Source organism: Gekko japonicus, unplaced genomic scaffold, assembly GCF_001447785.1.
Source record: "Gekko japonicus isolate JY-2015 unplaced genomic scaffold, Gekko_japonicus_V1.1 scaffold227, whole genome shotgun sequence".
In the NCBI taxonomy this organism is placed as follows: domain Eukaryota; kingdom Metazoa; phylum Chordata; class Lepidosauria; order Squamata; family Gekkonidae; genus Gekko; species Gekko japonicus.
The window spans coordinates 1,095,877-1,108,695 of record NW_015164189.1 but is presented as its reverse complement, the minus strand read 5'-3'; the positions used below and the strand labels follow the sequence as shown (position 1 = coordinate 1,108,695).

Here is a 12,819-nt window from a genome sequence, read left to right as displayed (position 1 = left end):
TGACTTGCGGGGGGATTTGAACATCCCCCCCGATTTTCCCCCCAAAGGTTCCGCATTTTTGTGCACCCCTGGGGACGGCCCCAAGAGTGCACAAAAATCTCCCTGCCCCCCAAGTCGCCCCAGAGCGCGGATTTAGCGATCCGCACTCACGGGGCGACTTGGCTATTAGTATAAGGATATTTCCTCAATACAAGAGGATTCAGCGCCACTCAGACCTAAATGTCCAGTAAAAATTCCTGCTACCTAAGGACAGCCATGCTGGGATAAGCCAAGCCCAAAATGCTTTCCTGAGGGCTGGGATCTGTTTCACAACATCAGGTATATCCTTCTACAAAAGTGGACGACTCACTGAGAAAGCCTATTTGCTGACCAAACCCAACCAGTGTTCCCTCTAAACTGAGTCAGTGTGAGCTAGCTCACAGTTTTTTTAGCCTCCGGCTCATACATTTTTGTCTTAGCTCAGGAAGGATGGCTCCAGAGCAAACTGATTTACGCAGCAGCCAAATCGCTTGCTCACAACTTTAATGCCAGCAGCTCACAAAGTAGAACTGCACAGCTTAGAGGGAGCACAGGGAGCACTAACCCCAACTAGATTACCTGGGATAAGGGACCAGTTAAAAGAGCAAAACTGATGTCAGACGCGGGCATTTGACCAACTGTACCTGTTGTATTTCTACCCAATGTATTTAAGCTTGTGTATCCCACTCGCTTCCTGCACCCAGCTATTTGTTTAGCTTGCTATTGCCTGCACCCTTATCGCCTGCCATTGCATTCCTGATGGGGGGGTGAGTGCCTGTAGTAATTCAGGGAGGCTAGCTTCGGTAACTCTTCCATGGGGCCTCAAAGACATATTTCATACTGGAAGTGTCCTTGAAGTAAGTAGAGTCTATGTCTAGCTAGTTGTTGACTGTATATCTTTCATGGTCTTTGTAGTAATGCTGACGTGAATGAATGGAATTTTGGGGTTGTGACTATACCTGACTTTCCCGCCTTTGCACCTCATTCCTGACAAAGAGTCTCAAATCTCTAAATAAGCATCTCAAATCTCTAAATAAAACTTTCACTAAAGAAAGTGCGTGCGGAGAGTGATTTGACTGGGAACCTGACAACTGAGCACACACAGATGCTTATAAAAGGCGAGATGGGCCTTAAGATGTGTGTACAACAAGTCAAAGGGTTATTAAGGTAACAGACAGTAACCCCAGAAGCAAAATTTGGTAGCCAATGCAATTGTGTCTGCCTTCAAGGTTTTGGTATTTTTAATGACAATATTTTCTAATTACTCCAACCACAGAATCCAATTCTCTCAAAATTATAATATCCATGACAAAAGTGTTGCAATACATGTGGGATAACCATAGCTGTTCTCATTTTAACAAAAGTCTCTAACCCTAACCTAATTTCTCCCCAACTTCTCTTTTTAACTTATCAACCTACATAAAAGTAAAGATATAATATTTTCAGATATTTTAAAGCCACACAAAAAATACATGGTATTGTATGTTTTTTCAGGGGGAAAATGGAAATTTTGGGGAAAGTTGAAATATATTCAGTACTTACTTTAGTATCAAACTTAAACTTCTTTTTAGTAGTTGAACAACACAAACTGCATTATTTATACTGTAATTAGCATATAAAAATGTACTATTAAGTATCTTTAAGAAATTGAAAAGTATGTATCTGTTTTCTATAAGAAAAATTGCAAGTATACCCAAAATTTGAGAAAGAAATCCAAACTGCTGCACCCTATGCTACCATAGTACATGTATCTTTAAAGTTCGTCATCTGAGAGGTAGGAAAAATGAAAACTGAAGGTAGCAACTGAAAAAGTACATTATTTGGACAGAAATGCTCTCATACAGTCACAAATAAGGGCCAATAGCATGTTCCAATATCAAGGTAAACAGTATAACACTGAAATACATTGAACTTTTAAATAATGTATTATAATTGAACACATTATAGTTATGGCATATTAACTGTTGCCAAAATTACCACATTTAAACAGCAAAAATATTTTTAAAGATACGATCTAAAATGGTTTTTCCCCAGTGCTCTCCAACCATTTTTCCATCAAAAAACTGGAAAAAAGGGTATTTGAATTGCCGTTTTTTCCAATTTTTTCTGGGCCTTCACATCTCTACATAAAACAGATTGCTATTCCTCTACTGTAAACTATATATCCACTAATAAAAGGTATTACTTCTCATCAACATTGTTTCAGATGGTATTACCATATTAAAATATCTATACACTATTAGCCACCAGTGGCTGCGATCTACGGATACTTAAATCTGTGGATCGGGGCCACATGGAGGCTAAGGAGATCTTTCTGCACAGTCTCTCCAGGAGTGCAGAAAAATCTGAAATAAAAAAAAATTAAGGGAGGTGGTTTAAATCTCCCCCCAATACATTTGTGTTATCTGCACATGTGCAGACAATGTTCTTCCAGGATGTGGAGTTTGGCAGCCACGTGATGAAAAAGGAACAGGCTGGAGAGATTAGGAAACTCTTCCTCAGGTATGAAATCACTCTAGGAGAAATGCAAGTAAAAAGGAGCAAAGCAGCAATCCATAATGAGGCAGGAAGCAAACTGGGCCATGGCATCTCCCACATGGGAGACAGGAAGTTGAAGAGTTTAGTCCTGCCTCCCTGAGCAATTGGTGGGAATCACCCATTCCAAGATGCCCTCTTCCTCAGAGCGAGACCAGCTGCCCCCTACCTTCCTTTCTAGCCTGAGCTCGTGTGATCCCAGTGACTGCATCTAGTATTCTGGAGACAAATTTCTCAAAGAAGCTTGCCTCTCTTGCTTCACAAATTCTTAGACTAGCAGAGATACACTTCATGGCATCCACTGCTGTCAGAGCAATATTGTCCACTTAATAGATTTCGTCATTGTGAACTGCTTTTGTGAGTCTTTGTTGGTAAAAACAGACAGAAACATGTGAATGTATTAATTTAAATAATAAAAATAACCTAAAATGTAATGGCACCCCAAGTTCCTATTAGTCTGGGATTTTCCCTATATGACTGACAGCCCTTCCAGAGGAATTATTTCCATCTTGTTTGGGCAAATGGTGTACGAGTGGGGTGTGTGGGTGTGTGATTAAGCACTCCTCCTCCAGTGCTGCTGTTCCAGTGCCACAGCTGCTTCTAAGTTAAAAGCAAAATGTCAGGAAATCTGATCCTAGTCTTCTCTGTTTGTGCCCTAAATTAGTCAGAACTAAACCCAGTAAGGTCTCACAACCATGGGTGACTTCTGAACATAAACACACATATCTCCCAATAACACAACAATATTTTAAAAATTAGATCAATCCACAAAATTTAGAGCTCCGAGAGGTACATGCCCTTCCCCCTCCACACTCACATGAAATGTTCACTTTTTTAAAGCATATGACTGAAGTTCTGACATTAAACACTAATCCAATATTAAAATGCAACGGAGTCATCAGTGCTGAGGAGTTCAATGGACAAATCCTGATTCACTCAAGAGGATTTTAGCTGCAGCAAAAAGACTGTGAAATCCCTCCACTCTGCTGAACTGTGTTTTTTAAATATTTATCTGAACCTTGAAGATACTTTAATGTCACTGTAACAGGACATTTAATGTTTGAAAAGTCCTTTTAAATGTAGAATTTCGGAGTTAATGCAGGATCATAAATATTGTTCTTAGAAGAACCGCGTCCCTTAGGTAATAATTCAGATATACTGGCAGAGTCATTACCTTGTGGCAAGCAATTTCTTTCAGAAACAAATGGAGAATCAATATACCATACCAAGTTTTCAGGAGGTGATGAAGCAGGAAGTACACTTTAGCAGATATCTACGTTATATCTGATATACTTCATATTTATATTTATTAAGAACCATTTTTGCCACAAGCATTAACACCTATGAAAGCTTAAGCCATCTGACCCAAATCAAAGAAATTAATGCAGAATGCAGGACTAGCTTCAGGACCATCCAAGGAGAACCTTGTGTGAGAGAGCTATCATCTACAGGACTTTCTTGGATCTTTAATAAAGGGAGCCGCATTCTTCTCACATGCCAGAAAGAATAATACTATCTGCCTGTCCACAATGAGACTGGCCATGTTGACTTCTGCTATGTCATTTGCCGCGCAAGTGCTAGAGTTAGTTCACCACCCAGAGTGTGCCTTATATTCCAAGGGCAAAGGAAGGCAAGGGCTACAACCTGTTCTTTCCATCATAGCTAGAGCATTTCCCTGGACATCAGGAAAGCTGCTAGTAGAGTCAAAACACTATGTCCAGCTTGGTGCATGAATGCACAAATTTGTGTACAAGCTACAGGCACAATGAGATGCACAAAAGAGGACTCCACAGGATAGACCAGCATCTCAGGGTGCAACCAGATCTTCCTGAAACATCTTTTTGTGCCATAACACAAAAGGGGGCGTAATGAAACAGAGACCTGCGTGTTTTAACATTGAACATGCAACTCTCATGAGATCACTTTTTGTTCCAAAGCAAAAAGAAACTTACCCTGAGAGAAGAGAAGCCTGACTCCTGGGTAAGCTGCCCAGCAAAACATTGGGGGCTTGGGGGGGGGGGCACACTTTAGATTTAAAGAGATAGCAGCTGTGGTAGTAGCAAGACTGGCTGGGGAATTATAGCAGTCGAGTTCCTTTCATTTTAATTGTTTTTTTAAACTTTGTGAGTCATCTTAGCAGAAAGTTTTGGTATAAATACTACAAACAAATTTCATCAACACCATTCTTTTTGCAGTCCTCTATAATAGGCAGTTTACTTGTTAAACCCCCCACAGAAGACAAGGGCATAATTGTAGGCTGCTAGAACTAGCAGGAAGGGGTCGCAGTGGCTCAGAGGTTAAGACGCTGAGCTGCAGACCAGAAGGTCTGTAGCTCAGGAGTTTGAGACATGACGGAGTGAGCTCCCGGTCTCGGGCCCCAGCTCCTGCCAACCTAGCAGTTCAAAAGCAAGAAATTGCAACTGGGTGAATAGGTACCGCTTTGGTGGGAAGATAACATCATTCAGCATGCCTCGGTGTTTAGTCATGCCAGCCACATGACCACAGAGAAATCTTTGGACAGTGCTGGCTCTTCAGCTTGGAAACAGAGATGAGCACTGCCCCCTAGAGTCAGATTCAACTGGCTTTTGAGCAAGGGCAATCTTTACCTTTTAGAACTAGCAGACCTTGAAAGAGTTAGAGGCCATGGAAAGAGTTCACTGCTGTCTTGCATAACTAAGAGGACAATAAAGCTGACACCACAGCGCCACTGAAGGGAACTGAAGTGGTTAAAAAGTCAATCCGTGAGGAGACAAATATCCTGAGCAAGAACAAGGTTTAAAGTATTAGTAGTAAAAGTCTATGGTCAAGCTCAGGACATAAAGTCAAAGGAGATGTCATTTGATCCATGAAAAAACTTGCAGCATCAACATTTCTGTGCTGTCACCCTCTAGACTGTGGTACAGACCACCCATGTCCTAAACTCAGTAGAAAAGAGCAAGAGTCCAGCAGCTCCTCAAAGACTAACAAAATTTGCGGCAGGGGATGAGCTTTCAGTATCTGAAGAAGTTAAAGCAGTGACTCATGAAAGCTCATGACCCACCACAAATTTTTTCAATCTTTGAAGTGCTACTGGACTCTTGCTCTTTTCTACTGCTACAAGCTAACACAGCTATCCATCTTGATCTACTCACAGTATATTGACTTGATCTACTCAAACCTTTCTCCAAAGCTCACCTAGGTTAGGTCAATGTCATGCTGAAATTTCCACACAGCTAGCAGATAAACCAGTATCAATTTATCTGCTTCAGTAACACTCCCTACTAACTTCAGGTTTTTTTCTTCTTTGCCTATGAAACTAACCTTGCTCATAGACTAAGCCAACTTCTAAACAATACCAAATGGAACACAATGGTATTACAGGGCCTCGCTGCTCTCCCCCCACACAGCGACTCCGAAGCCGGGCCTTGCCCGTCTCCCCCCCCCCTCCGAAGCAAGGCCTGAGCGGCTTGTAGCCGCCGGGCCTCACCAAGCCTTCTCCCGCCCTCCCAACCCGCTTGCCCAGCTGTCCCACTGCTTCCGGCCACTCGGGCCTCCCAATCTCCTCCCCCCTCCCTGTCTTGGGCCCGGCCGATCTCCTTCCCCCAATCCACCCCGGCTCTGGCGGCGAGGCCTGAGTGCCTTCCAGCCACCGGCCCGCCAGTTCCCAGAGCGTTCTCTGCGCGTGCGCAGGGAACGCTCATTGAAGTTTTACTTTTTACCTAATTTAAATATTTTTTTCAACTTTTAATATTTTTCTGCACATCTGGGCATTGCACCATGTGTGCAGGAAAATCTCCCTGCCCCCCAGGTGCCCCCGATGTGCGGATTTAGATATCCGCACAGAGGGGGTAACTTGGCTATTAGATATATAGATGGAACAATACTGCCAGGGGACTGCAGGAAGTATTTCTACCCCAAGAATTGTACTGTTCACTGTATATTTTATCTGTCATTTTATGAGACTACAAGGACAATTAAGAGATTCTGAGAGAAGCCTAGCTCCATGCAGAACTTGATATGAGTCACAGTATGTTTTGCAAGTCTACCCACTAAGTAGCAAGTATCTCCTCAGAACAGTGTATGAACTCAATATTGTCAGTCAACAACACAGACAGTCTTACAGCCAAGCACATAACTGAAGAGAAGTCACTTCTGGAGGACACAGCTGGTCTAACTGGCAGCTGTTTAATAACTGAAAAAAAGTTTAACTACTACAGCTATAACTTCATGGGTAGATCAGAAGTCTACACACCACTTGGGATGTGCTTACAAAACAAAACAATACCTCAGGTGGAAACCTGAGCAGCGTTAAATCTCTATTAACCACGTAGTAAATCTGCATCCAGTAGCCTATAGAACTGTAACCCTCTCTGAATCTACACTCCAATCCCCAGTCAAGCTCAACTCTGTCCTTAGTAGTATTTCATAATTTACCTGACATCAAGAGAATGAAATTTTCCTCTCTTCTGATCTCAAAATTTGGATATAAGAAAGTCGCAATATCTCATGATTCAAGCAGAAATCTTCTTTAGACCCTGGAAACAAAATCCAAAATGGTCCTTAAAAACCACTGGAGTGACAGATTCAAGCAGAATTCACAAAGGAAAATGCCTGAGATTTCTGGCATGACAGTTTGTTTCAATGAAAAACTCCCTTATCAAATGCATTCTATGCACTATTTAAGATCTCCAGAGGCTGAAATGCCACAATACCACAAGGAGTATGAGACACTACAAAACTAGAAGCTACTTTGACAAGAACAAAGGGAGGAAAACGAAGAATTAGTCCTGCAATCTTTCCTGGAAAATCCTTACTGACAATCCATACCGGAAGGAAATCCTAGATCAAGATTTATGATGGGACCCCAAAATGGTGCATTAGAGTATTTAAGAAAAATGAACCAGTCTCCACTTCTGTTGAATCAAGGTATCCAAAGAAAATTTCCAAGACAAAAGAAAACCTTAATATAAATTTTGCGCACTCCTACCCTGCATTTGGTACAACAACGCAGCCTACTTAAATCTAGCTGAAATTTCAAAGCTGTTCTTATATATATCTTATATATATCTTAAATAATAACAAAAGCTGTAAAAGCAGATATTGATAATGATATTTATTTGTCCAATTATATTTGTTTGCTAGTGATATTTAGCTTCCCCAGCCGCCTTGCCAGGAGCCGCACAATATGTGTGAAAGAGCCACATGCAACTCCCGAGCCACAGTTTGGCCACCCCTGCTCTATTGTATTGTCAAAGCCACCCCACAAGGTAGGTTAGGCTGAGAGAGCATAACTGGCCTAAAGACACCCAGCAAACTTCCATGATGGAGTAGAGATTCAAATTTGGGACTTCCAAATCTTAGTCACTGGGATGTACTCTAACCAAAACTCCCTGGCACCTCTTTCCACCTCATCACAAATTCCTCAAGTTCTCCTATGGAATAAAACACAAATTCTAGTCCCTACCATTCATCCTCACTCTGGGCCTTTACAAAACCAACAGCACCTGTGGTGGCAAGCCTCAGGACCCAAGGTAATCACATTCATCCTATTGTAGACAATCTCCTTCTGAGCACATACCGAAGTCAAGCCAGTCAATGGCTTAAAGTTGACACTACAGTGACTAGCAAATCAAAGATGTTGTCAACAGAGAAAACAGTCAGCTGTTTACATCACCAATGATTCTTTACTTCATTGCCATAATTAGAACCATGATGACAAAGCATATTCTTCCACAAGAAAAGAAGGACAAGATTATCAAGGCAGCACCAGCAGGCAGCACTTCCCGGAACGTGAACAGAAACCTGCAACTGTGCATTGGATTTTAAGCTTGTCTTTGATTCGGAGCATGAGGGTCTTCTGTTACACTCAGTGCAGAATCTAGAGAGACCAATGTGCATGAAAAAACTGAAAAGTTCAGAGGACTAGAGATTCAAGGGCTTCTTCTTGGCATTCATCTCGTCTCTGATGTATCCCCAAATAACTTTCTGCTGAGAAAAGAAAAAGCCGCCAGGTTGGCTTTAGAAGTTAAACTGACAGCCCAATTCCTCAGCCAGAGCTTATGATGTACAACCGCTACTGACAGTTATCGCTCATGAAGAGAACTTCAGGAAATCTAGGCCAATATCTACTATAAAAGCAATATCCTTTTCTATATGAACGCTATTTTATTTTTCCCCATGGACAGAGCCTACTGAATGGATTGCATGTACATATGAGGGAGGCCCTGGCCATGTGGGACATAGTTACTGATGCCCTGATGACACAGGCTGTATCCTCTCTGATCTCGCACAGTGCCAGCAATTTCCCAGCATCTACTCACCATCCCTAAGAACAACTGTACTAGAAACTATAGGGTATCTGCAGCTGATCAATGAGTCCAGCAGCCCAGTTTGGAAAAGAATGCATCTCCTAGCTGAAATTCATATGCAGGAGAGCAGTCCATCTCTTAACTATGTCTTCAGATATTTCAAGGGATGCAAACACGTGGTCAGGAAAAAATAATTATTCAGTGGTAGCAAGAGTATGGATTTCCCCTCTTCCTTCCAAGCCCCCCACCACCAATGGGGGCAGACATTTGGGAAAGCACTTTAAAAACTCATGAGTTTTTTCTCCTTTGGTATTGATAAACGACTTTTTAAGACACAATTTTATTCAACTATCAATTTTTATTTAGCAGTCTACAGTCCTATTAGAAATGTGAAGGCCTGGGAGAAATTAAAAAACAGGGGGCTCCCCCCATTTCCCCCAAAGCACCTTCCCCCATTTATCCAAAGGAATACCTAGGAGATCTGGGGAACACTAAAAATTCTTTTTGAAGTACTTTTGAAGACTTTTACTCACTAAAATGTTTACTGATATAGCTTCCTTCCCAAGTTAAAGGTGGTTGACCAGCTTACAACTAGAGATGTAAAGGCCTTGGGGACAGGGGACAGAAAAAATTAGGGGAGAAAGAATGACTTTTGTCTACGGATTTTTTTTTCCAGTTGAGAAACTAGAAATCTGGGGAGTAAAATGCTTAAAGACAAAAGTTTTATTCACTTAAAGCGTATAGTGCCAGGATTTTTAATGTACGCCAACATACGGGTAATTAGAATAATCCTGAATAAGCTGTTAACGAATATTTTCAAAGATGTATTTAATGTGACTATTTTTATCCACAATTAGTACACTTGCAGATGAAAAGTTCATTTTTCCAATATTATAATTTTTAATTTGATATCCAATTAACCTGTCATATTGTGACTGCACAAGACTGTTTCAACCCAAACAATACACTCTTGTATGAAAAAACCTGTGTTTTCTATCTTTTTCTCCCCTAGCTTTCAGAGAAAAGACTCTAGGATACACATTTATTTATTTATTTCTATCCCACCTTCCCCAGCAGGCGAACTCAGGGTGAGTCACAACAGAAATATGAACAATAAAACCACATCATAAAATCATACACAGTTAAGAATCCAGTTTCAAAACAGATGGCAAGCCAGTAATAATCCATTGCGCTACGTAATAGTAGTCCAGTTACTACTGATGGAAACCATTGCCTTCTACACCATTGAATGAGTATGAGGGCAGTTTGGGTAGGAGAGGCCAGAATGAGTGGTCGCCCGCCAGCTAGCCAAAAGCCTGGCAGAACAGTTTTGTTTTACAGGCCCTGAGAAACTGTAATAAGTCCTGGAGGGCCCTGATCTCAATTGGGAGCAATGTTCCACCAGGTTGGGACCAGGGTGGAGAAGACCCTGGTTCTAGTCAAGACCAGGTGGACGTCTTTTGGGCCAGGGACTGCCAGTAGATGCTGCTCTGTCAAGTGTAAATCTCTACAGGGTACATATGGGGAGAGAGGGTCCCACAGATATGTTGGTCCCTGACCGCATAGGGCTTTAAAGATACGGTATGGTAGCATAGGGTGCAAGAGTTTACAGCTCTGAGTATACTGATAATTTTTCTTGTAGAAAACAGAATTATACCCCTCTACATGACATTTTAAATGTTATAAACATGCCCAGTAACAGAACATTATGTTCATAAAGCAGTACAACAGCTTAAAGACTGATAAAACAATAAATACTACACTCATTTTTTGTTTCCTCCAAAATATCCAGGCATCACCATCTTTCCCCCCTTCCCCCAAATCCAAGGGGGCGAAATGGGTTTGACTTCAAGGTTCCCAAGAATTTTACATCTCTGATGAAGACTCAACTATTCTATTTTACAACCATAATCTTTCAAATTAAGACAACGGTCACATATCCACCATACAAGGACAATCTGTTGTATAGATTACTTTTATTCTGTTTAGGAGTAGGTGGCCCACCACGTCTAGACTCAACAGCCCTTGTTCTTTGAGGCTCTTGGTGCCAAGCTCGGTTGGGTTAGTCAAGTGGATTCCAGAGGTAAAAAACAACAACACTCTGTGGGAAGGTATCATTCTGACTACTTTGAAAAAGATGGTAGACACCACTCTGGAAAGGATTCCCTAAGCCCCAGTGACTTAAATGGCTACTCCAGCTGACAGCCACTGCACATTTCTCCTTAACAGGCAAGCCAGGTAGGTCTGCAGAAGCTAACAGATGCCTGGAAAAGTTAATGGAATGGTTGAGGGCCAGTAAATTGAACCTCATTCTAGACAAGACTAAAGTTATGCTGGTCAAGGCAAAGCTGCTTGAAGACTGAGGAGTCACTTGTCCTGGAGAGGGGTTCACTCCCCTGAAGGAGCAAGCTCAAAATCTGAAGTTGCTGTTGCATCCTGACCTAGGAAGCACAGGTCTCCTCCACAACACATAGCACCTTTTGTCAGCTTCAACTGAAATGCCAGCTAGAGCCATTCCTCAAAAAGTGTGATCTGGGCACAACGATCAATGCTCTGATCACAAACAGGTTATAGTTACACGGGACTGCCGTTGAAAACTGTGCCAAAACTTCAGCTGATCTAAACAGCAGCAGCTACAGTATTGTTGGGGGCTGGATACAGTGTTCATATCTCCCCTGTGCTGAAAGGTCTGCACTGGCTGCCCATCTGTTTTTGGGCGAAACTCAAAGCACTAGGCATTAAACACTTTGTGGGCTGGAACCACCTCTTCCCATACTATGCAGCTCGCCACTTCAGAGGCTCCTCACAAGGCCCGCTCTCTGTGCCCCTGCCTGCAGAGGTGATGTGATGGTGGCCGGACATGGCTTTTGTGGTGGCATCTCACCTGTGGAATGACCTCCCCACTGAGGCTTGCCTAGCGCCTACGCTAGACTCTTTTGGGCATCCAGCCAAAACATTTTTTTTTACCCAAGCTTTTAACTAAGGGGCTGACCTTTTAAATTGTTTTTACAATCTGCTCGTAGACTGAGAACTGTTATATTAATCATTTAGGCTGCCATATGTTTTATGCTTCTGGGTTTTGTTGGCTAGTTTTCAAAGCTGTTCATCTTAAGTTTTATTATTTTACCTTTTCTGTTGTGAACTGCCTCAAGCTGGTCTCTGAAGAGGCAACAGAAACATGTTTTAAACAAATAAATTAAAGGCACTAGTTATTGAAGTTTTTTTCCTTAAAATCAACATCTGATAACTATGCAAAAGTGAATTATTCAGGAAAGCATTTTTACAAAGGGCTATCTATACTTACAACAAAATGGTTCAGAAGGGTTTTTTTTTAATAAAGGGACTGGGATTATACTACTGTGTATAGTAGACACTATCTGTTGCTGTATGTATGATCCTGCTATATAATTTTTGCATTTGTTTCAGCTCAGTTTTCAGATTTCTGCAATCCTAGTCCTATTGTATTGTTTTCTGGATGTCCCATCCTGCTGGCTGCATTGGCTGACATTGTGTAATCCCCCTTAAACCTCAGTGAGAAGGGCATACTACTAATCATGTAAATTAAAAAGAAATACTATTTGAGTTTTCCATACACTTTACTTTTTGTCATTCTAGAATCATAGTCCTCCAGGGTTATCTAGTCCAACCTCCTACACACTGCAAAAAATTCACAAGTACCTCCCCGCACACCCACAGTGACCACTGTTCCATGCCCAGAAGATGACAAAAAAAACCCTCCAGGATCCCTGGCCAAACCAGCTTGGAGAAAAATCGCTTCCTGACCCCAAAGTGGCGATCAGCATTTCCCTGGGCATGTGAGAAAGGGCCACAAGAACTAAGCACTGAGGCAACCCCTTCCTGCCCTCCCTCTCATGACCTGCCTAAGTTCACAGAATCCACTTGGCCACCTAGCCTCTGTTTGAAAACCTCCAAAGGAGGAGAGCCCCCCCCCCCCCCAGGGAACCCGTTCTGTGCCAGC

At 42.0% G+C, this 12,819-nt stretch overlaps 1 protein-coding gene across 1 annotated transcript in view; it reads right to left on the bottom strand.

Annotated features, from left to right (window-relative positions):
* The window catches only part of GALNT1 (polypeptide N-acetylgalactosaminyltransferase 1), an 83,572-nt gene that overhangs the window by 38,286 nt on the left and 32,467 nt on the right, over window positions 1-12,819 (bottom strand). The window lies entirely within an intron of this gene.